Genomic DNA, 26,011 nt, shown 5'->3' on the forward strand with positions numbered 1-26,011 from the left:
TCAAAGCCTCCTTAGATGTAATTCATTATTCCACCAGTAGGTGTCACTGAAGTGTAGGATCACAGTCAGAAGGGCTCCAGACTGGTTCCTCCTGGAGTGTTGGAGTTGAATTGCTTTCAATTAAGTTGCACATTGAATATCTTCTAAAGTCTCTATGGAAAGCATGTCACACCCAGGTTTTCTGAAAACAGGCAGCAAAGTCACAAAGGCATAATCTGCTGATTATGTTTGTTTTGCCTCTTAAACTCTGCTAGCTGTGTTTAGAAATCCAAAAATACCTTCTGTTTAGCTCTAGAATTATCCATGGCCTTGTTATTCAAGGTATGGTTCATGGACCAGCAGAATAAGCATTATCAGAGAGCACATTAGAAATGCGGTGTTTCAGGCCCTGTTCCAGATCAGTGTACTGAATGAGAGTCTGCATCTTCAACTTACGGGAGGATTCTTAGGCACATTCAGGTAGTGAGAAGCACTAGTATAAATTGCCTGTCATTGTGAAGCTAAGGATAAGAAGGGAAAGTAACTTTCAGCCTCAGTGATTAAGAGAATGAAGTTAGTGGGATAGGGAGGAACAGTTCCCAAGAGACATGTCTGATGCCAACATATCTTAAAGCATGGTGGATTACCTTCCTCCCTTCCTCCCTCCCTGTTTTCCTCCTTCCCTTCTTTCTTCCTCTGAAGAGAACCTTCCTAGACCTTTTTTCATACAATCTGGTACTCTGACTTCTTCAGGGCTATCTCCTGTCCCTTCCCTTCTACACTATGTATTTCAGCCATACCATTATCCACAAAGGTGGTCTTCTTAAAACTCCAGCCTGATTATATCACTCTTCTGCTTAATGTGGCTGCTTTTTGCTCTTAGGGCATGGTCCCAAATCTACATCATTATTCACAAGGGCTCTCCTCAGGTCTTCTATCTTGCTTTCCAATCTCACTTCTCAGCACTCCTTTTCGCTTTATGCTCAATGCTTAGCTCCACTGCAGTAACGTTAGACTTTTGCCTGTTCCCTCTGTGGAATGTTGTATCCTCAATTCTTCTATTGCTGGACTGATAACTTCTTTCTTTCTTTTTGCAGTACTGGAGTTCGAACTCGGGCTTCACACTTGCTAGGCAGGCACTCTATCACTTACGCCACACCTCCAGCCCTTGACTGATATTTTCTTAAAAGAATGTAGGAAGACTTTTATTTGGAGGTACTGGGGTTTGAACTCAGGGACTTGTGCTTGCTAGCAGACCACTTGAACCCCATCTTTGGCGCTTTTTCTGCTTTCCTTATTTTTTGGATAGGGTATTGCATTTTTGCCCAGTGAGGGCTGCAGACCATGGTTCTCCTATCTGTGCCTCCCATGTCACTGGGATTACAGGTGTGTACCACCATACCCAGCCTTGCCCTCTTCTTAGTGTGGTTCCTCAAACACTTTAAGAACTTTCTGCCTGGGTCTTAGCTGATCCTTCTGCTTGGGCCCCTTTTTTACCTCCTGCAGGCCTTTAAATCTTCTGGGCCAACCTCTTGTCATCATCCAGCAGACAACCTCATGGGAAGTTTGGGGCTTTGCCTTGGTTTAGGTCTTCTACTGAATCTGCTTCCTCTGGAGTATTTTCTTACCCATTTATGTATAAAATAGCTGATCTGTTGCAGAATTTTTTACAAAAATATGACTCTGGCAAAAATTTTCTTCTCTATGAATAGTCAGTTGCTTGAAATGGCGTCTATACCAGCTCACACCAAAAGATGAGCTAGAGCAGGCATGTGCGGGGTGTGGATGAAGAAGGGAAGATCCCTGCTGGTTATAGGAAATACTGGGCTCTGGCAAAGGAGATGTGGATGGTGGAAAGGGGATTTAATAGCAGTGAGAATTGCTTGTTATTTTTTGGCCAATCTAATGTCTGAAAAATGGCACAGACCTTTCCTTCCTCATGCTCATGAGTTTACAAAACTAATGTTATGGATGCAGTGAAGAAGTTAAAACAAACATTCCAAATTGGGCAATTTCTTACAATGAAAAGAATTTGTTGCTTAGAGAATAAACCTGTGACTCCGTTCTTTCCTCCATTTGGCTCACTACTTTGAGAGCATCCATTCTATCTCCTGTCTTGCCTTGAGGACCATATTTGAAGCCACACTTCTACTTTTTTTTAGTTCTTTTTTTTTTTTTCAGTGCTGGGGATCAAACCCAGGGTTTCACGTATGCTAGGCAAGTGCTCTACCACTGAGCTATACCCCTAGCCCACTCCTATTTTTCTTAAGTCATTTTAACTCTTGAATATAACAAACTTCCATTCCTCAATGTGTTTTCTTTTAAGGTTCACAAGTTAATCCATCTGCTCTCACAGAAAACCTTCCATGAGTCATTCCTTTTGAAGAATTCCACACTTTCTCTACTTTGATAGTGTACAGTTTTATTCATACTATTCAGAATTATATATAGTTAATTCAAGTACACAAATATTTGTTAAGTGTCTACATTGTTCCAGAAAAGTGCTAGGTGCAGGAAATATAAGGCAAAAACCCACAGTGTTTTCTCTAAGTATTCTCAATCAGGTTGAAGACCACCCTATATAAGATAGAATGAAAAGCACAGATTTATAGATGAGAAATATCATAGTGTGTCAGGAAGTAGCCTTTGGCTCTGGATGACTGAACTGAGGAAGATGCAGCATGATAGGAGATGAAGGGAGAGGCAGGTAACAAGAGTAATATTGTCTACTGTCTTAGTATGTACCAGGCACTGTACAAAGTATTTTTACAATAACAAATATGCTAAGTGACACAGATTGTTAGTGGTAGAGCCAGAATTTGAACCAGTATGATGCAGTGAGAGAATTAGAATTTTACTATAGGTAAGTCATTAGGCCAACATTTAATAGATATCAATGCATGAGACACTTTTCTAGCTCATGTATGTTTGTCTTCCCTGCTGGTTTGTGAATTTTGGGGGAGATGGAAATTTTTTAACTTCCTCTTTGTTACCCTCTTATCTAGAAGAGTAGTTAGAATGAAGTAAACATTTAAGGAATTGTAGCTCCTTTTCCCTTTTTCTACCTTGTTTTTCTTAGAGCGTCTTCCCCCTCTTATCTTAAATACCTGCGTCTTCTTCTCACCTCTTCCTATAATATTAAGGATTTTCAGGCTGAGATGAATTAGAAGGTAAAAGGGATCATTACTCTTTTATTCTCTAGGTAATGCATTTGCTTAAGTGAGTCTTTGGACAGAAAGCAACTAAAATGATCCTTGAAGAGGAAAGATCCATTTATAAGAATACTAAAGGCTTAGTCTTATATTGATGGCAGCCTAGAAACATATTAAATCTTACGAGAACACCTCATTAGGAGTTGCTCATAATTCTTGGCTGCCCACACGTAAGAGTGAAATGGAAATTAGGGGAGCAGACTCTTCCTTCTCTGTGGCATTTCTTGTAGCACTAGGGACTCCAAGTCACATCAAGCAATGAATGGGAAAATCAGCCTAATTTCCCCTCTGCAGTGTTGCGTAATTGTGTCACAAAAGTAATGGTTATGAGTCTGGCATTATAATAAGAATAAAGGGAAGTAGTAAGCAAAAGGAAATTCCTAATTTTCCAGCTCCTACATAAAGACAACAGCTTTTCTTTTAACAGATCTTGTGAAATTAAGTTTTGTCTCAGAAAATTCTGCTGTTGCTTTATTTTCTGCAAATGTGCTTGAAAATAAACAGTTATTTTTCGACTTTCTGTCCTAGAATATTTCATATCTTCCCATAGAAAAGTGTGATTGATCAATAACAATATATCTTCCCCATCTTTTCCATTCTGGAATAGCTACTTATTTCTAATTTTTTTCCACGTGACTTCTCAAGAAGGGAATAGAGAAGAATTGGTTGAGAAAGATAGGGCACTTTATATAGTATATTTCTGGGAAAGCATAGAAATAGACATGGTGTGCAAATCCTAGGTATGAGATATATAGCCTAACAGTCCATGGAAGAGTATATTTCAATTTTATGTCAAATAGATTCACTAAGCATCACATGAAATACTTAAGTGTCACATTAAATACTCAAATTATCTTAGGCAATATGTGAGTAAGTGAATTTTAAAATATAAATTTAAAAAGCATATACGGGTCTTTTATTGGATAGATGTCTGCCAGCATCCATGCCTCGGCTCGGGGCAGTACCCTCTCCCTTGCTCCCCATGTCTCTGTGGGTGCTCCTCTGCCATTCACTGGGTGCTCCTTTCTTCACAGATTTGTATGTGGGTACTCAGTACAGACTGGCTAATCACTGTTCTAGGTCTCCATGGCTGTGATAATTTGTTCATGACTGTGTACAAGACTCACCAGAAAATAGAGGGTTGTGGATTCCATTTCTCTACCAAGGATGACTTTGGCCTAGGAATAAAATTTTAGATCAGACCTTGCCCAATGCATGAAGGTGAACAATACAGACAGGTGTCCATGCCAAGAGGCTGTTAACTCATGAAATGTTTCCTCCAAAAGAACTGTTTCCAGAGACTTCTCTCTCTTCCACAATGTTAGAGTGCCCCAAAGGAATTACCCACACTTGTAAGACTGTGTGCACCTGCAGACTTCCTCTTTCCACATCTCTTCCTTCTCACTGTTCTTCTGGGAATTCTAGATAAGTGAGCTGCAGACAAAGCAGGAGGAAAAAAACTTCCTGGATAATATATCTGGTTCCAACTACTCTGCTCTAATTGATAGAGCTAACTGTGGTTGCAACTGGGGTCCTGGAGAAATATTTTATTAGCCCCAAATCTCCAAGAATTCATGAGATGGTACTATAGGAGTTGCCCCTTTTCAGGCAGTCTACCCTGGACATTTCATTTCACCAATAATCACAGAAGGGAGTGAATTCAACTCTAACACATTGTAAGAACTTTTGTAAATGTCACAATGTAACCCTGGTACAACAATAAAAAATAAAAAGGAATCATGTAAGCTGTCTTGAATGAGCTTATCAGTCTTGAGTCCACTCGAGATAAGAGAACACAACCACTACTTTTCCCCAGAAAAGAATAAAAGACTAAATGAGAAGAGTTATTTATACTTCTGGCTGTCACCTGCAGCAGGCAGTTAAGATTGACCTATTGAGTGGCTCCTGCTTATTAATAGGAGGAGTAACGTCAGAAAAATGGAGCTAATGTTGCAGTGAGACATGACAGAGCCTCTGGTTTCCAGGATTGGCCTGAAATGAATTAAAGCCAAATTATGCCAACAAATCTGTCATGCTGCCCTGAAAACAGGACGTCTGGGCTAGGCCAACATTAGTCACGGCACACACTGGCAAACCCTACCAGATCAGGGAATGAAAAATGTGCTTCATCTGAAAAAATTAACTTTTGGAATTTGTACAGTGTTTTCCATTACCCACTTTCTTCTCTCCAAAGGCCAGTCATCAAATATGCTTGGCTCACTTCTGCTGCTGCAGCACCGTTAAGTGTATGAATTTGTATGAGAAATGGAATCCCAACTAGCTGTGTGCCCTTGGATAAATGACCTCATCTTTCTGGACCTGAGTTGCTTCTTCAGAAAAGTGAGGACCTTGGCATCTTATGATCCTGGGACTTCAGCTTTGTTGGAATTGGGAAATAGTATATCGGATGTTGATTGCATGCCCACAAAATGCTCAGTACTGTGGTGAGAAATGGAGAGAGAAAATGAAGATGTGCCTTTAAAGAGTTTCCAGGGTCTGCAGGGAAGCATGCTTAAAAGAATATATTATAAAAACAGCGGAAAGCCCAGCAGAAGTCCACGTCTATACTCTAAGGCATTTAGCAGTGCGTCAAAATAGGGTTCTCCCTGCTCCAGAATTGTAGCTGAAGAAAAAGGCCCTACATACCACATTCCATATACTCTTCAGCCCGCGAGGCCAGCAGCCCTTCGCCAGGCAGCATGTGTCCTAACTCCACTGCCACCCTGCTACCTTCCCCTTTCAGAAGAGGATGTCAGGGAGCAGGGCACTGAGGGGGCAGTACAGTGTTCTGGGTGAGGAGCAATTGCTTCCCATACCTGCAGCCGGGTAAGGGGTGTTCCGAGACGATTTCTTTCTTATAAAGACTGAAGGCTACATCAGGATGTGGGGATTGGCATCCCAGTCCTTGACTGAGTGTGGGCTGAGCTATCAGCCTCCCAGAATTACTGATGCTCCTGGGTAATGACTGTCTCAAGGGCACTGGATCCTGGGGCAGGGCTTGCATTGTTCTCCTCAGTCCCACATGCTTATGCATATGGTGACAGTTCAGATGTAGACATTTATGAGGATTAAAGGCCCCATTGGCATAGGCCACACTACCAGACTTAAAATAGACTGACGTACAAAGTTTTGGGGAAAAGATGAAACACCTTGTATCTCATTGCAGCTCTTCAGAGGCTGTACATAGAAAGTGGAGAGATGACTCCATCACTTTCTTCAGGTGAAGAGCACCAGGTTTACCAGAAGCAGCCACTGTGGGTCTGCCTGTGAGCTTCTGCACCCAACAACATCCTGTTCAACCTGAGACATAGTCGTAGTGTTAACAGGTGGCAGGACCCTCTGGGAGAGGTCCTCAGTTATGAAGGGTGCTGGATTAAGGCCAACCTTTTCTGAACAATACCATTCACACCATTAATCTGAAGCCACCAGCATTTGATGGAGCTGGACTGCAATCCAGGGAGAACTTGCTATGGTTTGGATGTGGTTTGTCCCCCAAGGGTTCATGTGCTAGAAGCTTGGGCCTCATTGCAGTGGTATTGAAGCCTGGTCCTTTAAGAGGTGGGGCTAGTGGGAGGTAATTAGGTCATCGGGGGAGCTACTTTCAGAATGGATTAATGTCCTGTGAAAGCAGTTTTTATAAAAACAGCAAGACTGGCCCCTTTCTCTTTGGCTTTCTGTCTCATCATATGATCTTCCCCTCACATATGCTTCTGCCACCATGTCACTGTTGTGTTGTGATTCAGCAAAAGGGACCCTCACCAGAGAGCAAACTGATGGGACCATCTGATTTTGGACTTTCAGCCTCCATGACTGTGAGCTAAACAAACCCCTTTTCTTTATAAAGTACACAGTCTCGGGTGTTTTGTCTTAGCAATGAAAAAGTAAAGAACTTCAGCCTCTAATTCCCTTTTCCTTCCTCTCACATTTGAGGACTATAAGATTAGAAAAAGAAGGAACAGATGTCTTAGAGCCAGATCATAACAGTTTCTGCTATGTTAATGGGTATTAGAGATTCATTTTTGGTTTATGCTGTTAGGAGAGCATAGTGAGAAGAGGGCAATTAATGTAGCCCAGTTGAAGGTAGTTACTGGGGTAGAAATAAAATAGTTCTATATTTATGCATGAGTAGCTGAGAAACATAAAAAGACAAGTCAAATATCATTGTGATGACTAACTCTGCTTGAGAGCCCTCAAGGATTCCTAATCAAATCGAGCAGAGAGGCTTGTAACTAATGATCATAGGACAGATGATAATTCATGAATGATAGAGATTTGACTAACATGCTGAAGGAAAAACACAGGCAACTGGATGGACTTTTCTTGTAGGTAAACTGCTACTCTGATGGGGTCATATTTGATTTGGGAATGAGGAATTTGAGAGAAAAGAGAAAAGAACCAAAAACCAGAAGACCAGACCCAACAAGACACAGAAAGTGAAAAGTATGAGCAGTCAGCCATGGCTGGAGTGGGAAAGGGAGTCATTCGGACCCTCTGAGGCTGTCTGGCCCTTGCCCTAACTTTTCACCTATGAAGACTGTGCATTTCATAGTCTGGAGCCAACAAAAAGACACTGCAGTGTTTGACAACATATTTTTGAATGTTTTTTTAATATACTTGTTCTGGAAACCTTGTTGAGAGGGAATTAGTAGAAGAGACCAGAGGAAGGTGACCATTTACCAGGGGTTTACAGTTCAGAAGTAACGAGTATCTGAGACCAACACTAGGAGTGAAGATCAGGCAGCAACTTTTTGAGATATTTGAAAAGACTGGATGAGGAGGAGAGGTGAAAAGGATTTGTGGAAGAAGTTGGTGAAATGACTCCACTTATTACTGTAATATTTCTCATAAAGTAGTTTAAATCCTTTGATGAGTTTTTTTTTAAAGCTAGTTTTCCCAAATTCCTCTCTAAACTTCTGATTTGATCTATAGTATATTCTTCTTGCCTGAGGCTGGTATTGGACTGCAGTCCTCCTACCTATGATTCCCATATAACTGGGTTGACAGGCATGTACCCCTAGGCACAGCTTACTCATTGAGATAGGGTCTCACTAAGTATTTTTGTCTGGGATGGACTCCACCATGACCCTCCAAGGGAGGGGAAATAAAGGAGAAAGATGGAGGGGGTGAATTCAATTGTGATATGTTGTAAGAACTTTTGTAAATGTCACAATGTACCCCCTAGTACAACAATAATATGATAATAAAAAATAAAAAAGAAACCTGTGACTCTCCTGATCTCTGCTTCCCAAGTGGCTGGGATTACAGACATGAGCCACCTGCAGTAATATATTTCTAAATTTGGAGTAAATTTGGAGTGAAACCTCCCATCCCATGCAGCAGAGACAAACTCATTACTACTTCAAGGCATTTGACTTGCACGTGCTCTGTATTGCATGATCTGTCAGGGTCCCCTTTCTCTGCAGGTGCAGCAGAAAGTGAAGGTCAATCAGTTCCTAATTGTGGGAACGGCGATGTGTTGAAAGCAGACTTCATTACCCTTTGTGACTGCTACCTGATATCGGCCGAAGCATCATAAGAAGAAAAAAGCTTAATGTGCCCTGCATATTTGCAGTGCAATGTACTGTTGTTACTGTGGAGGATGCATGAGAACTTTGGTTAGATATAAAGCTCCTTTCCAGTAGTGTTTTGCATAGAAATATTGTAATGGAATTTGCAGACATGAAGCACACTGTACAAATCATCAAGAGACATTTCAGATATTTTCTAGGATCAGCTGCTAAAGTCATGATTCGGAAACATGCCCTACTGCAAATTCTAGCTTAAACCCCATGCAGCTTTTCTCTCTGCCTCTGTGTCTCTGTCTCTGTCTCTGTGTCTCTGTCTCTGTCTCTGTCTCTCTCTCTCTCTGTGAGCTTGTTCCCTGCAAGCTGCAAGATTGGACAAGAAACAAAATATCCAAAGGGCCATTAAGAGACCTCACTCACCTGTAAAATTGGCATCCTCAGTACTAGAATAAGCTTTCCACGTATTTGGAAAACCCACCTTGGATGCAATATCTAATTCACAATGATTTCCAAAAGAAAAAAAGAAATTGAATGTATTCCCCCCACACCAAGCAAACATATCTAAGAGACAGCCAGTCTCGTAAATTTCACATCAACTTAGTTTGGCCTCTAAACCAAATCTACCTTAATGTTATTTGGAGATATAGATTGCTGTCTTTTTCATTACCATTATGAAATGATGCATTGGTGGCTCAGCATCAAGCTTCTTGACCCATTAAGTGGATTAGATTGCCTGTCGTCCTTGTCCTTCTGGCTCTTGCTTTATCCTCACATAGTCTATCCTTTTATACTGTGTGTATAATCTACAGGCATTGTTATGTATGGCATGCACACACATGCCTGCAATGCCAATTAGCCTGACAGCCCTAGCCCTCTGTTTTATAAGAGGACTGTGTTCAAATCTCTTATCTGAGTCATCAATCCTTCCTGTAGCAGCAGCTGAAATCCTCTGAGAAATGACATGTCACAGCCCAGCTCAGGGCTTCTTGTAGAGCTACACTCAGCAAATTGAAGATCATGCTCCCTATTAAGCTCCTAGCTGATGCCTCATGGTGGATTCATTTTCCAGAGCAGGTTAGGCCCCTCCCATTTTCTGTCTTGTGCATGATAATCACTCCTGGAGCCACAGGAGCTGAGGCAGGAAAAACTGATTCAAGACAAGTTCTGATGATGTTATTAATATGAAAATAGTTGCTATTACATGTTTAGGGAAAAGTTAGAGGGAAAAGAAATTAAAAGGGAAAACAAAAACCAAGGATTTCATTCTGCCTTTGAAGCCAAAGGATAGCTTCAGCAAGGTTGGCTGTAGACACCACTAGCTTCCATTTTTATTTCATTAAATATTTATTGAGGGTCCACCATATGAGGTGTACCACACTGGGTATTGGAAATGCAACAGGAGCAAGACAGAGGCTTGCACTAGCAACTAATTAAGGAGATGCACAGCTAAAATGAGTAATCTTAGTAAAGGGAGTAACAATTGCTATTATATGTGTACCTATTATGTGAACAAACATAAGGGACACATAAGTGTTCTCGGGGGTGGGGATCAAGGAAAGATGCTGAGTCTTGGCAGGGAAGAACCATTTTCCTAAGAGAGCACTATGGCTTTGGAATGCATTAAGGATACATGCAAGATGGTCAACATCTGCTCCTATCCTGATGCATACCTTTCCCCCATGAAATGGAGTTTATTTCCTTTCCCTTGAATCAAGGCTGGTCTGAGGTGATACACAGTACTTGATACTACAATATGGCAGAAGTGATTTCCGGAACTTTTGAGAACATATTTGGCAAAAGCCAGTGACTAGGTAAGCCAGTGTTCTGGGATGATCTTGATGTGTAAGCCACTCTGAGTGGCTTGTTCAGTGGTAATAGCCAATTAGGAGAGAATTTGTAGTACTTGAGAAACCCCACTTGAGGAACTACACCGGAGGAGTCTCTTTAGTACCTATTCGATGGTGAGAGGTACTCTTTAGTACCTCTAGATGATGAGATCCCGGATTTACAAACCCAAACCTGATGCCATAATGGGATGAGACTTGGAGATTGTACAAGGGGTGAATGTGTTGTGCATGTCGGAGGCAGTTGAGTCATTAATGGCCATAGGTAGACAGTGATTGCAAGTTTCTAAACATGGTTTTCCAATGACTCAAGCCTCTCAGTATTGTGACGGTCCTAGGATTCACTATTGGCCAATAATATTTATCAGAGATAATTTCTGAGCTAAAAGACTTGCATCTTTTTCCAGAGCCTCTTGGAATTCTTTGCTCTTCAAACGCAGCTGCCAGGAGATCCAGATACAAAAAGCCACACCCCATAGAGGTGTGGTTCAAATCCCAGTCTTTAATTAGCATCAGCTCTCCCAAGGAGCCATCTTAGTTGTTCAGTTAGCCAAGCTTTGTATATGAATCCAGCTGAGTCTGATGTGCAAGTTCTGAAATGAGAACCATCTACCTTGGCCCAACTACCTGATAACTATGAGAGGTAATAATTGTTGATTTAAACCAGTAGATTTGAAGGTGGTTTATTGTGTAGTGATAGATACCTAGGAGAGAAACCATTGTAACAAGCATTTAATTATAAAACCTACTGTACTAGAAGAATTTATAGCAGATCAACCCAAAATTTTGAAACATTAAAATGTAGCATTCTAAGTGCTGAAAGGCAAATGCATAGGTTTTTTTTGGGGGGGGTATTTGGAAATAATTTCCAAATTATCTTATTGTCATTGGTTCTACTTCAACATTTGATGATACTCTTCCTTAACTTATCGTGAGAAGTAAAGAAGACAAAATGGATATCAGATGCCTCTATGTGATGTGCAAGTGACTAAAACATCAGTGAATTGCTTGCAAATAGAAGTTCAATGATCTCATAAATATGGCATAGTCCCTGTTTGTAGGCACTGTACATATTTCCTAGCATGGCAGTGATTTGGAAACACAAAGCTCTGAGCAGGAGGAGATGGTACAACCTACCAGTGATGGGCACATAGTAGGTCCACAGTTACTCTCTATTGAATGAATTATATGGGAACTCTGTTGTACACCGCTGTACTTTGTTTTTCATTTCATACAGTTTCTCTTTTCTCTTTCTTTCTTCAGAATGGCTTCTCTATGTCCTGAAGGCAGTAGACAGTCATGGAGTGCTCTGAGTTTTAAAGTAAGTGTAACAGAAGTATGCTGCCTTTAACACTGACCTTAAGTTTAAAAATTGAAGGGAGGGGCTCTGATGGACTTCAGGTTAGAGGTCAAGGGTGGACCAATCAACTGTGACCTAGGACAGGATTCACATGTTGAGGAATGGCTGCACCCAAGGTGGCTATGCAAATAGTGGCTGTGGGTGGTGCAGGCGAGGGGGATGGGTCACTGTCTCCAGAAAACCAAGACTTAGCAGGAAAACAACGGAGCCAATGTAGACAGGCAGACCAAAATGGTCAGGTGGGCATAATATGACCACTAAGAGACCATTTGCACCAGAACTGAGAGCTCCTCAAATCCTGTTTTAGGTATTTCTCTATTTAAAGCTTCTCAACAAAGATGTGTGCTTAATCATAACTGCGACTTAACCTAAATTCTCAGTAACACTGAAGTGTGTTCCCACCAGACCTGTTTCTCACATATGCCCACGCTTTACAGTTTCACCTGCTCTCAGAATGACCTTTGGGAAGAGAATTAGGAGCTCAGCTACCACCCTCAGTGAACTTTTTCACGACCCTCAATGTTCTCTCAACCTCTTCCTCACATTCCCTGGGTTGAAGGGAGGAGTGTGGGAGGAATGTCACATGGAGCTACTTTGGTTATCAGCAGGTGTTACGGACTCACTCTGGTGTTTAGTCAACCATGGAAACTATTTGTTTAAGCAATTAAGAATCTGGGGATTAATGACCAGGTGGTTAAAAACTGCCTATAGTCTTGTCAAGGGCTTCTTGTCAGCAGGAAATGACCCACTTCAAGGTGGCTAATGATATTTACCTGGAAAATTGGAGGAACAAGGGCACAAATGCATCTTGAGTAATTCAAGTTTGACAGTGTTGTGAAAGCATATCTTGGGCATGTCTTGCTTTAAGGTCAGCTCTTTTTAAACATTTTGGACTTTGTTTTAAACACAGAGTCCCCCTGTATAAACATATTTTCCCTTAAGTGTAGATTAGGGATGGAAATCATAAAATGAGAAGTTTTGTTTACATAGATGCATCATCATTGGGCAGATATCTGAGGTTCACCATGAATAGGTGGTGGTATGATGCAGTGGAGAGAATAACAGAACAAAAGTTGGGGCCAGGGTTTTGGACCTGACTGTCATTTCTTGCCTTTGTGGTCATGGATAAGTCATTTTATTTCTAGGTTTATGTACAATATGAGCCACATGGAAGAAATGATTCTGAAGGTACTTCTAGCTTTGATAATTTACAAGTAGAGTTGCAGCCTGTAATTGCTGAGGCATCCAGAGAAAGATTGATGCAATCAGAAATATGATGTTATACTGGAATATTTTCCCCCCTAAGGCAGCTAAAAAGTTCTGCACACATGGTCACACAGGCTACTTGGCAACTTACTTTGATGTCTGATTAGTTGCCTGTGAAATGCATTGCTTCCCACTCTTGCCAACTTGGCCTCAGTGCTTGATAGGCGGCCCTCTTTTTGCTACTGTTTGATTGGTCTTGTTCAAGGAAAGCCTTTACCATCAGCAAACCAAAAAGGGTGACCTATAAGCTCATAATCTTTGGGGAAGTTTAACTTTCTGGCTTGTCGTGTTTAGAGCTATACTTAGAAGACAGTTCTGAGTAAGGGATGGGCTGCTGGCAAAGGTAGTCCACCTGAGAGAGGATAGCATAGTGTTGGGTGAGCAGAGCCTTGGAAAATCACAGGGCCAGAAGGGAAAACATACAAGCATGGGGCAGGGAGGACACTTTGCCTCCTGCCCAGGATACAGTACAACCTGGACTGCTAGAAGAATAGATGTGGCCCCTTGTTAAAAAAGGCAAGGCAGGAGCTAAGGTATCTTTCTGGAATTCCGGGATGATTAAATTCCCTTCAAAGAAGAGTCTTCCCCATCAAGGTTTCAAGATACATTTTGTGCATCCAAAGCCATACATCCAATGTATATTTTAATATGAGCACTTAAGTCACCTGCTTCCCCCAGCAGTGCTGTGAAGGACATGCTATTATCACTGTTTAGGAGATGAGTAAGTTGAGGCTTACCCAGGATAAATATTTTCAAGGTCATACAACTGAGCTCAGATACTATGGTTTGTTGACTTCAGAACCTATTATATCACAGGAAACTCAGAGCAGATGATCTGCCTCCAAATGATTGGGAGCAAGCTATGAATTTATGTATTTAATTTTAACCTCAAATGGAAGCTAATACATGGTGTTCACTGTGTGAAAGTCATGGTCCCAAGTGCTTTCCACATATGAATTTATTTAATACTTACTGTGTGCCCTGAAAGTAGCTACTGTTTTTAACTCCATTTTACAGAGGGGAAGCAGTTACTGAGTGGCTAAGTGACATGCGGAGATTCTACAACTCAGAGGTAGCTGCAATGTATTCTTTTGGTGCCTTTTTGATGATTTGTCTATACAGGTTTTGGAAGGTAAAGAATAAAAAGATTGGATTGGGCTTGGATATGAGAGAGGTTTAACCTTCAATGCCACATAGTTTAATTGTCATGAAGGATGGCAGATCAGTGAGAAGAGAGTGGATTTGCTTCTTCATCTATCACTGGAGAGGCTGCAGGGTGGCCACACAGCTTGTCTCCCTCAGAAAAAGTGGGATTCACCTTTGGCAAGGGAAGCAAAGGACAGAAACATGAGCTGCCATCAATTGATTTCTTTTTAAACATTAGAAGGGAAAAAAATAGACAAATGATAACTCAGCACTTTAAAGCTTTACAGATTTGGATGTTGTTAATCAAATCTCTAGAATAAAGTAGGCAGAGTACAGGGAGCAAAAAGGATACCCAGAGGTCATTACACACTGAGTGTCCTGATTGCCACAGAGACTACCCTAACTCATTTAATTTTTTCTAAAGCTAATAAAATCAAGAGAGAGGACTCCATGGACTGGAGCGAACCTGGGGTTGAAGAGTTGGGAGATGTAAAAATTTCCTAGCAATCCAATTGGTAATATGTGAGTCAACAGTGCAATGTGGCTACAGAAAAGAAAAGTGGTACAATCATGTTTGTACTATCCAAAATGAAGTATGCAGAATGAAGACTTTTGGAGGTGACAGATCTTTTTATTCTGTGTTAGATTTCGTCAGTTCTGTGTTAGATTTCGTCAGTTCTGTGTACTGTATTTGGAGAGTGTAGCTGGAGCAGAGCCAACACAGTGCTTCCAACCGTTAGCCCCAAAGGGAAGGGAGGATTACGAGTGGGAAGGGGCTAGGGTTGAAAAAGAAACTTCCCCCAGGAAATGGGAAAGAAAGTTAAGATCAGAGACACTGAGGGATGGCACTTCCGAGAATATCAAGAGGAAACCATACCATTCAAAGTAACCAAAAATGTGTGCAACAAAGTGCTGTTGTACTTTGGTAAAATAACAAGAAGTTGGTTTATTACATTTGCCTTTTAAAATTACACTCCCTCCTAAGCTTTCTTTTTCTCATCTCTCTACTTAATTTTCTGCTATAGTATTTATCAATACTTCTTTGCTTTATGATCTTCATCTGTGAGAAATTACATTTCTCATCCATTTTCATCTTGTTATATTCCCAATGCCTGAAGTAGTTCCTGAAACAGTACAGTCTCAGTAGATATTAATTATAGATGTTAATGGATGAATGAATGACTCAATGAGACATTAGCTGCAGAAATGGGGAGATGTGAGAAGACAGGGTGGTATGTATGTCTCTTGACTCTGACCACAGGATATGTGAATGTCTGTCAGGTGGAAGTTGACTTTACCCAACCATTTCTATACCAGTAGCTTTATGATACTTTAGAAGTTGAAGAGAAAGGATAGAAAGAAAGAGGTTTCTGAGGATTCAATATTAGCTATGGCTCTTAAGCTATTACCACAAACTGGACAGAATGGATGCTACAATGAAAACATGAAGGTTTTTATTTGTTGAGAAGCTAAGAATCTGAGTGGACAATTTGCTCTTTAGATTATTATAAATTTAGTTTGGGTGGTCGTTGGTGCCAGGAGAGATTTTGGAAAACCTGCATTTGAAATATAAAATCCCATGTATGTTGTTAGCAAGACTAACCCATCATAGTTGAAGCCTAAAGATAGAAAGGATTTCAGTGGAAGGCAACGAGGTACATCACTCTCCAAAGGCTCTACAGGGGTATCCTTCTTTAACTCTTCTAGCTTCTGGTGGTTGTTGGAAATCCTTGACATACTTTGGCTTGTAGATACATCCTTCAGTCCCTGGCTCTCTTGTCACATGGCATGCTTCTATGTATATTTGGTCTCTATGTCCAAATTTAAGAACACTAGTCATTGAATCAGGTACTCTGTGATTCATCATACTCCAAGTTAACCTGATTAGATTTACAGAGACCCAATTTCCAAATAAGGTTACATTCATAGACATTTTGAGCTAAGAGTTGAAAACAGTTATTTTTTAGAGGGGATTGGACACAATTCTATCTCTATAAGAACATATTAAAAACACAAAACAGGACATCTGAATCCTGAATCAACCAATTTTTCTGAAAAGTCAAATTGCCTGCTATCCTGGCATTAGGGGATTGCTGGTGTAGCAAGAATGGTTAGTGCAGTTCTCCTGTCATAGTTTTTGCCTGAGTCTTGGGGTAACTGTAAGGTGAAATTCTTGTGTGTTAGATTTTCTTGTAATAGGATTGTCCTTAATATTACCATTGTTCCCCTTGGATGAGAATGGGAAACTTCTGATGGTTGTCTTCTGTTCCTTGCTAGTGGCTGGTTCAGGTTTAAGCTGATTTAGAGCAATGTGATTTATTCAGTTGATTGTTGACTGATTTCATTCAGTCAACAAATACCTGCTGAATTTCTAAATATGTAGATACATGAAATGTTTGGCTAAAACTCTTTTTACCTAAGATTGTGTGTCAATTATTAATTTTTAAAGCTCATCAATGCTAGACAATATAAAAGGACATAGAGATGATTTGAAGTGTGTCCAGAAAATGGGCATATGTGGATGATTTCCAGCTGGTGTGCCAAGAGTCTTTGCATCTACTCTGAAGGTGCTGGTGATGTACTAACAAATCAAGCAAGAAGAACAGATTTACTTGAGGTTTCTGCGTATGAACAATATACTGTTGTTCCAGCTGCTGATTGTGAGGAAGCCAGCCCCAAGGCAAAGCTTTGTTCATAGGGGCAGAGAGAAGAAAAACACTTGAGTCTCTGATGACATGGTTGAGCAACTGAATTAAACCTTACATTAAGACATTCTATATTGTGAGAAAATAAAATCTGAAAATAAGCACTGACTTGAGTTTGAACTGAGTCTAAATTTCTTGCATGCTAAAGGATCTGACACAGGCATCATTTCTTTTGCATTATAGTCCCCCACAATTTCGCTTTCCATGGTTTAAATGACTTGCAGGCAACCTTGGTCTCAAAATATTAAATGAAAAATTCCTGAAATAAGCAATTCATAAGTTTTAAATGACTTTGACTACAAGATATTACTATTGTCCCATTTTATTATTAGTTGTTATTGTTCATCTTGACTGCCTAATTTATAAATTAAACCTTATCATAGTTAACTTTATCATAGTTTACCATATGTTTGGGTAGAAAAACACAGTGTATATAAAGAATTAGGTAATTATCAGTGTATCAGGCATCCATGGAATATCTTGGAATACATTCCTCCCATCCTACCACAAGGGAGGATTATTGTATTTAAGATCTGTGCAGTCTGATAACCACAGGAGAATAAAGGAAAGTGCCACCACCCTATTGGACAGTGTTTTGTCTTTACTGTTGATTGCCGTAGGAGATTTTTAATACTGTGTTTTGAAAAAAGAGCCATTTAAGACAAAGGAAAACTGTTTACTACATTGTGTATTCAAGGGAACTGCATGCCAGTAGTTTATGCATTTTTTCCAGCTTTTTCTGTAAAGCATAGTTTAATGACTTCTCTTTTCCTTAGTAGTAATACTTCTCAATTACTTTCAACTTAGTATAATCTCCATAGTTTACAGGGGTGTGGTGGAATCTGGGGGGAGCAGAAAAAGAGGGTCATAAAGAGAATTTTGTGATTCTATCGGTCAAAGTTGAAGACAGAACAAGCCTCAAAATACTTCCGCGTGAAAGTAGCACTTCTCACGTGGTCAAAGAATTGCCTCCCATCTTCCCTTCCTGTTTTTAATCTATTCAGGCATAGAGAAGAAGTTAATGATAAGGGCAAAATCATATGCAGCATGGGGACAGCCATGAAAGAGGAGATTTGAGTCTAGAAGACTTTTCTCAAAAATCAGAATTTTGGTGGGTAGGAATTTAATCTTAGTGAATTTGGAGGATTTCCTACTACTCTGGTGTTTTTTGTCAGTGGTCAAGGTGCCACATGTCCTGCTGACACATGGATGGGATGCTGAGGTGTCTTTTGTCCCCATGGCCCTCCACTCTTGGTAGCTTTCCTGCTTCTGAGCTGTGCTAGGAGGAGTCATTTCCAGTGTATTCAGCCCTGTTACTTCCTAGAGCCAGTAACATGAAACCATCCTTTCTCTCTGGTGTCAGTCCTCACCCAGGTCTCTGCTGGAGAGGATGCACAGGTTCCTCTTCAGAACACGCTGATATTTTCCTTTGTTTGCTTACCCACCCCCCAGCTCCCTTTCTTTCTCATACTCTCTCCCTCTTCTTTCTTTTAACCCTTTTCTTCTCCTCTTTTACCCTTGGAGAAATAATTTCTTTACCTGGAGTGGGATATTAGGCCCTCGTCTATAAGCAAACTTCAAATTTCCCTAAGGATGTGGGTTTTGGGAACACACAACACAGAGCCTCTAAGGATTTTCCTTCCTTCCTCCCTCCCTCCCTCCCTCCCTCCCTCCCTCCTCTCTCTCTCTCTCTCTCTCTCTTTTTGTGAGACTGGGGTTTGAACTCAGGGCTTTGTGCTTGCAAAGTAGGCAGTCTACATTTGAGCCACACCTCCAGGACAAAACAGCCTCACGTTGGTCTCAAAGATTTGATTTATTTTTATTTTTTTTATTGTCTTATTATTCATATGTGTACACAAGGCTTGGGTCATTTCTTCCCCCTGCCCCCATCCCCTCCCTTACCACCCACTCCACCCCCTCCGTCTCCTCCCCACCCCCTCTATACCCGGCAGAAACTATTTTCCCCTTATCTCTAATTTTGTTGAAGAGAGAGTATAAGCAATAATAGGAAGGAACAAGTGTTTTTCCTTTTTGAGATAAAGGTAGCTATACAGGGAGTTGACTCACATTAATTCCCTGTGCGTGTGTGTTACCTTCTAGGTTAATTCTCTTTGATCTATCCTTTTCTCTAGTTCCTGGTCCCCTTTTCCTATTGGCCTCAGTTGCTTTTAAGGTATCTGCTTTAGTTTCTCTGCGTTAAGGGCAGCAAATGCTAGCTAATTTTTTAGGTGTCTTACCTATCCTCACCCCTCTCTTGTGTGCTCTCACTTTTATCATGTGCTCAAAGTCCATTCTCCTTGTTGTGTTTGCCCTTGATCTAATGTCCACATATGAGGGAGAACATACGATTTTTGTTCTTTTGGGCCAGGCTAACCTCACTCAGAATGATGTTCTCCAATTCTATCCATTTCCCAGCGAATGATAACATTTTGTTCTTCATGGCTGCATAAAATTCCATTGTGTATAGATACCACATTTTTTTAATCCATTCGTCAAGAGTGGGGCATCTTGGCTGTTTCCATAACTTGGCTATTATGAATAGTGTCGCCATAAACATGGGTGTGCAGGTGCCTCTGGAGTAACCTGTGTCATGGTCTTTTGGGTATATCCCCAAGAGTGGTATTGCTGGATCAAATGGTAGATCAATGTTTAGCTTTTTAAGTAGCCTCCAAATTTTTTTCCAGAGTGGTTGTACTAGTCTACATTCCCACCAACAGTGTAAGAGGGTTCCTTTTTCCCCACATCCTCGCCAACACCTGTTGTTGGTGGTGTTGCTGATGATGGCTATTCTAAGAGGGGTGAGGTGGAATCTTAGTGTGGTTTTAACTTGCATTTCCTTTATTGCTAGAGATGGTGAGCATTTTTCCATGTGTTTTTTGGCCATTTGAATTTCTTCTTTTGAGAAAGTTCTGTTTAGTACACTTGCCCATTTCGTTATTGGTTCATTAGTTTTAGGAGAATTTAGTTTTTTAAGTTCCCTATATATTCTGGTTATCAGTCCTTTGTCTGATGTTAGCTGGCAAATATTTTCTCCCACTCTGTGGGTGTTCTCTTCAGTTTAGAGACCATTTCTTTTGATGAACAGAAGCTTTATAGTTTTATGAGGTCCCATTTATCTATGCTATCTCTTAGTTGCTGAGCTGCTGGTGTTCTGTTGAGAAAGTTCTTACCTATACCTACTAACTCCAGAGTATTTCCTACTCTTTCCTGTATCAACTTTAGAGTTTGTGGTCTGATATTAAGATCCTTGATCCATTTTGAGTTAATCTTGGTATAGGGTGATATACATGGATCTAGTTTCAGTTTTTTGCAGACTGCTAACCAGTTTTCCCAGCAGTTTTTCTTGAAGAGGCTGCTATTTCTCTATCATATATTTTTAGTGCCTTTGTCAAAGACAAGTTGGTTATAGTTGTGTGGCTCATATCTGGGTCCTATATTCTGTTCCACTGGTCTTCATGTCTGTTTTTGTGTCAGTACCATGCTGTTTTTATCGTTATTGCTTTGTAATATAGTTTGAAATCAGGTATCATGATACCTCTAGCATTGTTCTTTTGACTGAGTATTGCCTTGGGTATTCGTGGCCTCTTGTGTTTCCATATAAATTTCATGGTAGATTTTTCAATCTCTTTAATGAATGTCATTGGAATTTTGATGGGAATTGCATTAAACATGTAGATTACTTTTGGGAGTATCGACATTTTTACTATGTTGATTCTACCAATCCATGAGCATGGGAGATCTCTCCACTTTCTATAGTCTTCCTCAATCTCTTTCTTCAGAAGTTTATAGTTTTCCTTGTAGAGGTCTTTCACATCTTTTGTTAGGTTTACACCTAGGTATTTGATTTTGTTTGAGGCTATTGTAAATGGAATTGTTTTCATACATTCTTTTTCCATTTGCTCATTGTTAGTGTATAGAAATGCTAATGATTTTTCTATGTTGATTTTATATCCTGTTACCTTGCTGTAGCTATTGATGATGTCTAGAAGCTTCTGAGTAGAGTTTTTTGGGTCTTTAAGGTATAGGATCATGTCGTCTGCAAATAGGGATATTTTGACAGTTTCTTTACCTATTTGTATTCCTTTTATTCCTTCTTCTTGCCTAATTGCTCTGGCTAGGAATTCCAGTACTATGTTGAATAGGAGTGGAGATAGTGGGCATCCTTGTCTGGTTCCTGATTTTAGAGGGAATGGTTTCAGTTTTTCTCCATTAAGTATAATGCTGGCTGTAGGTTTGTCATATATAGCTTTTAGAATGTTGAGGGACTTTCCTTCTATTCCTAGTTTTCTTAGAGCTTTTATCATGAAATGATGTTGGATCTTATCAAAGGCTTTTTCTGCATCTATTGAGATGATCAAGTGGTTTTTGTCTTTGCTTCTGTTAATGTGGTTTATTACGTTTATTGATTTTCGTATGTTGAACCACCCCTGCATCCCTGGGATGAAGCCTACTGGGTTGTGGTGAATAATGTTTTTGATGTGTTGCTGAATTCAGTTTGCCATTATTTTGTTGAGGATTTTTGCACCACTGTTCATTAAGGAGATTGGCCTATAGTTCTCCTTTTTGGAGGTGTCTTTGCCTGGTTTTGGGATAAGTGTAATACTGGCTTCATAAAATGTGTTAGGCAGTTTTCCTTCCGTTTCTATTTCATGGAACAGTTTAAGGAGGGTTGGTATCAGTTCTTCTTTAAAGGTCTGATAGAATTCAGCAGAGAATCCATCAGGTCCTGGACTTTTCTTTTTGGGGAGACTCTTGATTGCTGCTTCAATTTCATTTTGTGTTATAGATCTATTCAGGTGATTAATTTCCTCTTGGTTCAGTTTTGGATGATCATATGTATCTAGAAATCTGTTCATTTCTTTAAGATTTTCAATTTTATTTGAAGATAGGTTCTCAAAGTAGTCTCTGATGATTTCCTAGACTTCCATGGTGTTTGTTGTTATCTCCTCTTTTGCATTCCTGATTCTACTAATTTGGGTTTTTTCTCTCCTCATTTTAGTCAGGTTTGCCAGGGGTCTATTGATCTTGTTTATTTTTTCAAAGAACCAAATTTTTGTTTCATTAATTCTTGTATGATTTTTTTGGTTTCTATTTCGTTGATTTCAGCTCTTATTTTTATTATTTCTCTTCTTCTATTTGTTTTGGGATTTGCTTGTTCTTGTTTTTCTAGGAGTTTGAGATGTATCATTAGGTTATTGATTTGGGATCTTTCAGTCTTTTTAATATATGCACTCATGGCTATAAACTTTCCTCTCAGGACTGCCTTTGCTGTGTCGCATAGGTTCCGGTAGGTTGTGTTTTCATTTTCATTGACTTCCAGGAACTTTTTAACTTCCTCTTTTATTGCATCAATGATCCATTGTTCATTAAGTAATGAGTTATTTAGTTTCCAGCTTTTGCATATTTTTTGTCTTTACTTTTGTTGTTGAGTTCTAGTTTTACTGCATTGTGATCAGATAGTATGCACGGTATAATTTCTATTTTCTTATATTTGCTGATCTATTGTATATTTTAGATCTTGGATTTCTTTATTGATTTTTTTGTTTGGATGACCTATCTATTGATGATAATGGGGTGTTAAAGTCTCCCACAACCACTGTGTTGGAGTTAATATATGCTTTTAGGTCTTTCAGGGTATGTTTGATGAAATTGGATGCATTGACATTGTGTGCATACAGGTTGATGATTATTATTTCCTTTTGGTCTATTTCCCCTTTTATTAGTATGAAATGTCCTTCTTTATCTCATTTGATCAGTTTAGGTTTGAAGTCTACTTTGTCAGAGATAAGTATTGCTACTCCTGCCTGTTTTTGGGGGCCATTGGCTTGGTAAATCTTCTTCCAGCCTTTCATCCTAAGCCTATGCTTATTTCCGTCGGTGAGATGGGTCTCCTGTAAGCAACAAATTGTTGGATCTTCCTTTTTAATCCATTTCGTCAAGCGGTGCCTTTTGATGGGTGAATTAAGTCCATTAACATTAAGTGTTAGTACTGATAGGTATGTGGTGATTCCTGTCATTTAGTTGTCTTAGTTGTTTGAAGGTTTGGTTGTGTGTACCTAAGTTGAGGTTACTCTCTACTTTCTTGCTTTTTTTTTTCCTGTGGTTTGGTGCTGCCTGCCCTTTCATGGTATGTTGGGTTTCACTTTCTGTGTGCAGAATCCCTTGAAGAATCTTTTGTAGTGGTGGCTTTGTGGTCACATATTGTTTTAGTTTCTGCTTATCATGGAAGACTTTTATTGTTTCATCTATTTTGAATGATAGTTTTGCTGGGTAGAATGTCCTGGGGTTGAAGTTATTTTCATTCAGTGCCTGGAAGATCTCGCCCCACACTCTTCTTGCTTTTAATGTTTCTGTTGAGAAGTCTGCTGTGATTGTGATGGGTTTACCTTTGTATGTTATTTGTTTTTTCTCTCTTACAGCCTTCAATATTCTTTCCCTATTTTCTGAACTTGTTGTTTTAATGATGATATGTCATGGGGTAGTTCTATTTTAATCTGGTCTGTTTGGTGTCCTGGAGGCCTCTTCCATCTGTATGGGAATATTCTTCTTTAGATTTGAGAAATTTTCCGTTATTATTTTGTTGAATAGATTACGCATTCCCTTTGCTTGCACCTCTTCTCCTTCTTCGATGCCCATGATTCTCAAGTTTGGTCTTTTGATGGAGTCGGTGAGTTCTTGCATTTTCTTTTCACAGGTCTTGAGTTGTTTAATTAATAGTTCTTTAGTTTTTCCTTTAATTACCATTTCATCTTCAAGTTCTGAGATTCTGTCTTCTGTTTGTTCTATTCTGCTGGATTGGCCTTCCGTTTTGTTTTGCAGTTCTGTTTCGTTCTTTTTTCTGAGGTTTTCCATATCATGGGTCATTTCCTCTTTAATGTTGTCTGTTTTTGTCCTGAGTTCATTTATCTGTTTATTAATCATGTTCTCTGTTTCACTTTGGTGTTTATACAGTGCTTCTATGGTTTCCTTTATTTCTTCTTTTGCTTTTTCAAATTCTCTATTTTTATTGTCTTGGAATTTCTTGAGTGTCTCCTCAAGAAATGGATATGTGACCATATCCAGTAACATCTCTATAAAATTCTCATTGAGTACCTGTAGAATTTCTTCTTTTAGATTATTCTGGTGGACTTCATTGGGTTATTTGGCATAGTTTATCTTCATTTTGTTGGAGTCTGGATCTGAGTATCTGTTTTCTTCATTTCCCTCTGGTTCTTCATTTTTTGCTGTGGGGAAACTGGTTTCCCTGTTTTTTTCTGTCTTCCCGTCATTGCCCTTGGTGTTGTTACTGTCCCTGTACTGTGTGGGAAGCAAAGAAGTTAAAGGAAAAGGGAAAAACAGATAAACAGACAAGTAGGAAAAAACAAAACAAAGAATCAAACAAAAAAGTTTCAAAGGTATAAACAGGGAGTGTTAGTGTACTAATTGACAGTAAGCTGAACAGGCATTAGAGAGATAGAGAGAGGTTGAAAATAAAAAATAATAAGAATAAAGATAAGAATAAAAATAAAAAATAAGTGAATGAAAGAAATATATATATGTATATATATATATATACACATATATAAAAATAAAAGAAAACAAAATGAAAAATAGAAAATAAGAAAAAAAAACCCTCCAAGTTTAAATGCAATGAAGTTTCAGTCTTAATAATTTTAGTGTCCGTCTCAGCCTCCAATCCTGGAGATGGTGCCTCAGGTGTTGTTCTGTAGTTGTCTCATCAAAGGGGATGCATAAAGTAGAACAAAACTTGTCCGTGTCTTCTCAAGTCATCTGGGCGCAGGTGACTGGTGGCCCGGGGGCCCTCCTGGTTTCTTCATTTAACATGAAGTGGAGATTCTCTGCACTGGCTGGAGCTGTGGAGGGGTCAAAGTTTTGCCTCTTCTCGGTGGTTTTGCCTGCAAGGTGTGTCTCCAGCATCTCTCCAAGATTTCACTATAGGAGGCATGCTTTCTATTTCCTCCCTCTAGCCGCCATCTTGGAATTCTCTCACAGACTTGATTTATGAGATGAGTTTCCAAGTGGCTTCTTGTGTTCCAAGTTTACAAACCAGGCTTTTCTTTCTCTGAGACACAGACACCCTATGTGTCCTATTTTTCATGCCCAAGTCTCTCTTCCCCCAGCATATTGAATGTTGCTGTTCTTGCAGGACTCAGGTTTGCCTTCCAGTGAGTGAATGCCCCCTCTGTCATGAGGCAGTCTTCTCCAGGATTAGTGCTGTATCCACGTCCCTGGATTTCTGGATGTCTCCTGTTCTCAGTTTAAAGCCCTGCCTATTTGTTGGCTACTTATGGTACTCTGAGGGGCTTTTTCTAGCATCCTTTCCCTGATTAAGCGTTATACTTGAACTGACATTTTTTTCTTAAGAACTAACATTTTGGCTTGCATATCAGATCTTTAAAAAGTTTTTTAATCAGCATATAATAATTGTATGGGGGGATACATTGTGATAATTACATATGTGCTTACAGTATAAGATTTACCCCCTGTATCATTTTCTCTCTTCCCACCCTCACTCCTTTAGAGTAATTTCAGAGGTTTCAGTCTTATATTTTCATATGTGGAAACAAAGTACATCAACCATGTTCACTCTCATTCCCCTTTCTTTGTGCTTACCCACACCTCACTGGTATCCACCCCTAGAAAAGACGTATTTTTCCCTCCTGTCCTTCATTTTTTAAAAAAAAGTATACATTGATAGTCCAGGGGGTTTTGCCTTTGTATTTCAGGCATGTATAGTTCATGCTTTAATCAAATTAACCTCTTCCTGCCCTCTTACTTACTCATCCTCTATCACCATTCTCCCCTGATAGTCAAAAACTTACAGTGTATAGATGGGTTGTTTCAGTATTTTTCATTCTCTGACATTTTCCTTACCTCTCTTACCTTCTGAAGTCCCCTCAATCAGACTAATACAATTTTGGTCTCTCTCTCTTTCTCACTATATATATATATATGTCTGTATATATATATACAT

At 39.7% G+C, this 26,011-nt stretch overlaps 1 protein-coding gene across 5 annotated transcripts in view; it reads left to right on the plus strand.

Moving 5' to 3' along the window:
• Positions 1 to 26,011, plus strand: part of Fut10 (fucosyltransferase 10) — a 190,576-nt gene that overhangs the window by 115,944 nt on the left and 48,621 nt on the right. For 2 of the 5 annotated variants that reach the window (XR_012441443.1, XR_012441446.1), the window contains 2 exons: positions 10,968 to 11,203; positions 11,824 to 11,881. The gene's annotated coding sequence lies outside the window, so the exon portion shown is untranslated. Of the gene's footprint in view, positions 1 to 5,385; positions 5,532 to 8,614; positions 9,791 to 10,967; positions 11,204 to 11,823; positions 11,885 to 26,011 lie in introns of those variants that run through there. The other 3 variants (XR_012441445.1, XR_012441444.1, XM_074054664.1) reach the window with 3 other exon arrangements.

Source organism: Castor canadensis, chromosome 14 (genome assembly GCF_047511655.1).
Source record: "Castor canadensis chromosome 14, mCasCan1.hap1v2, whole genome shotgun sequence".
Lineage (NCBI taxonomy): Eukaryota > Metazoa > Chordata > Mammalia > Rodentia > Castoridae > Castor > Castor canadensis.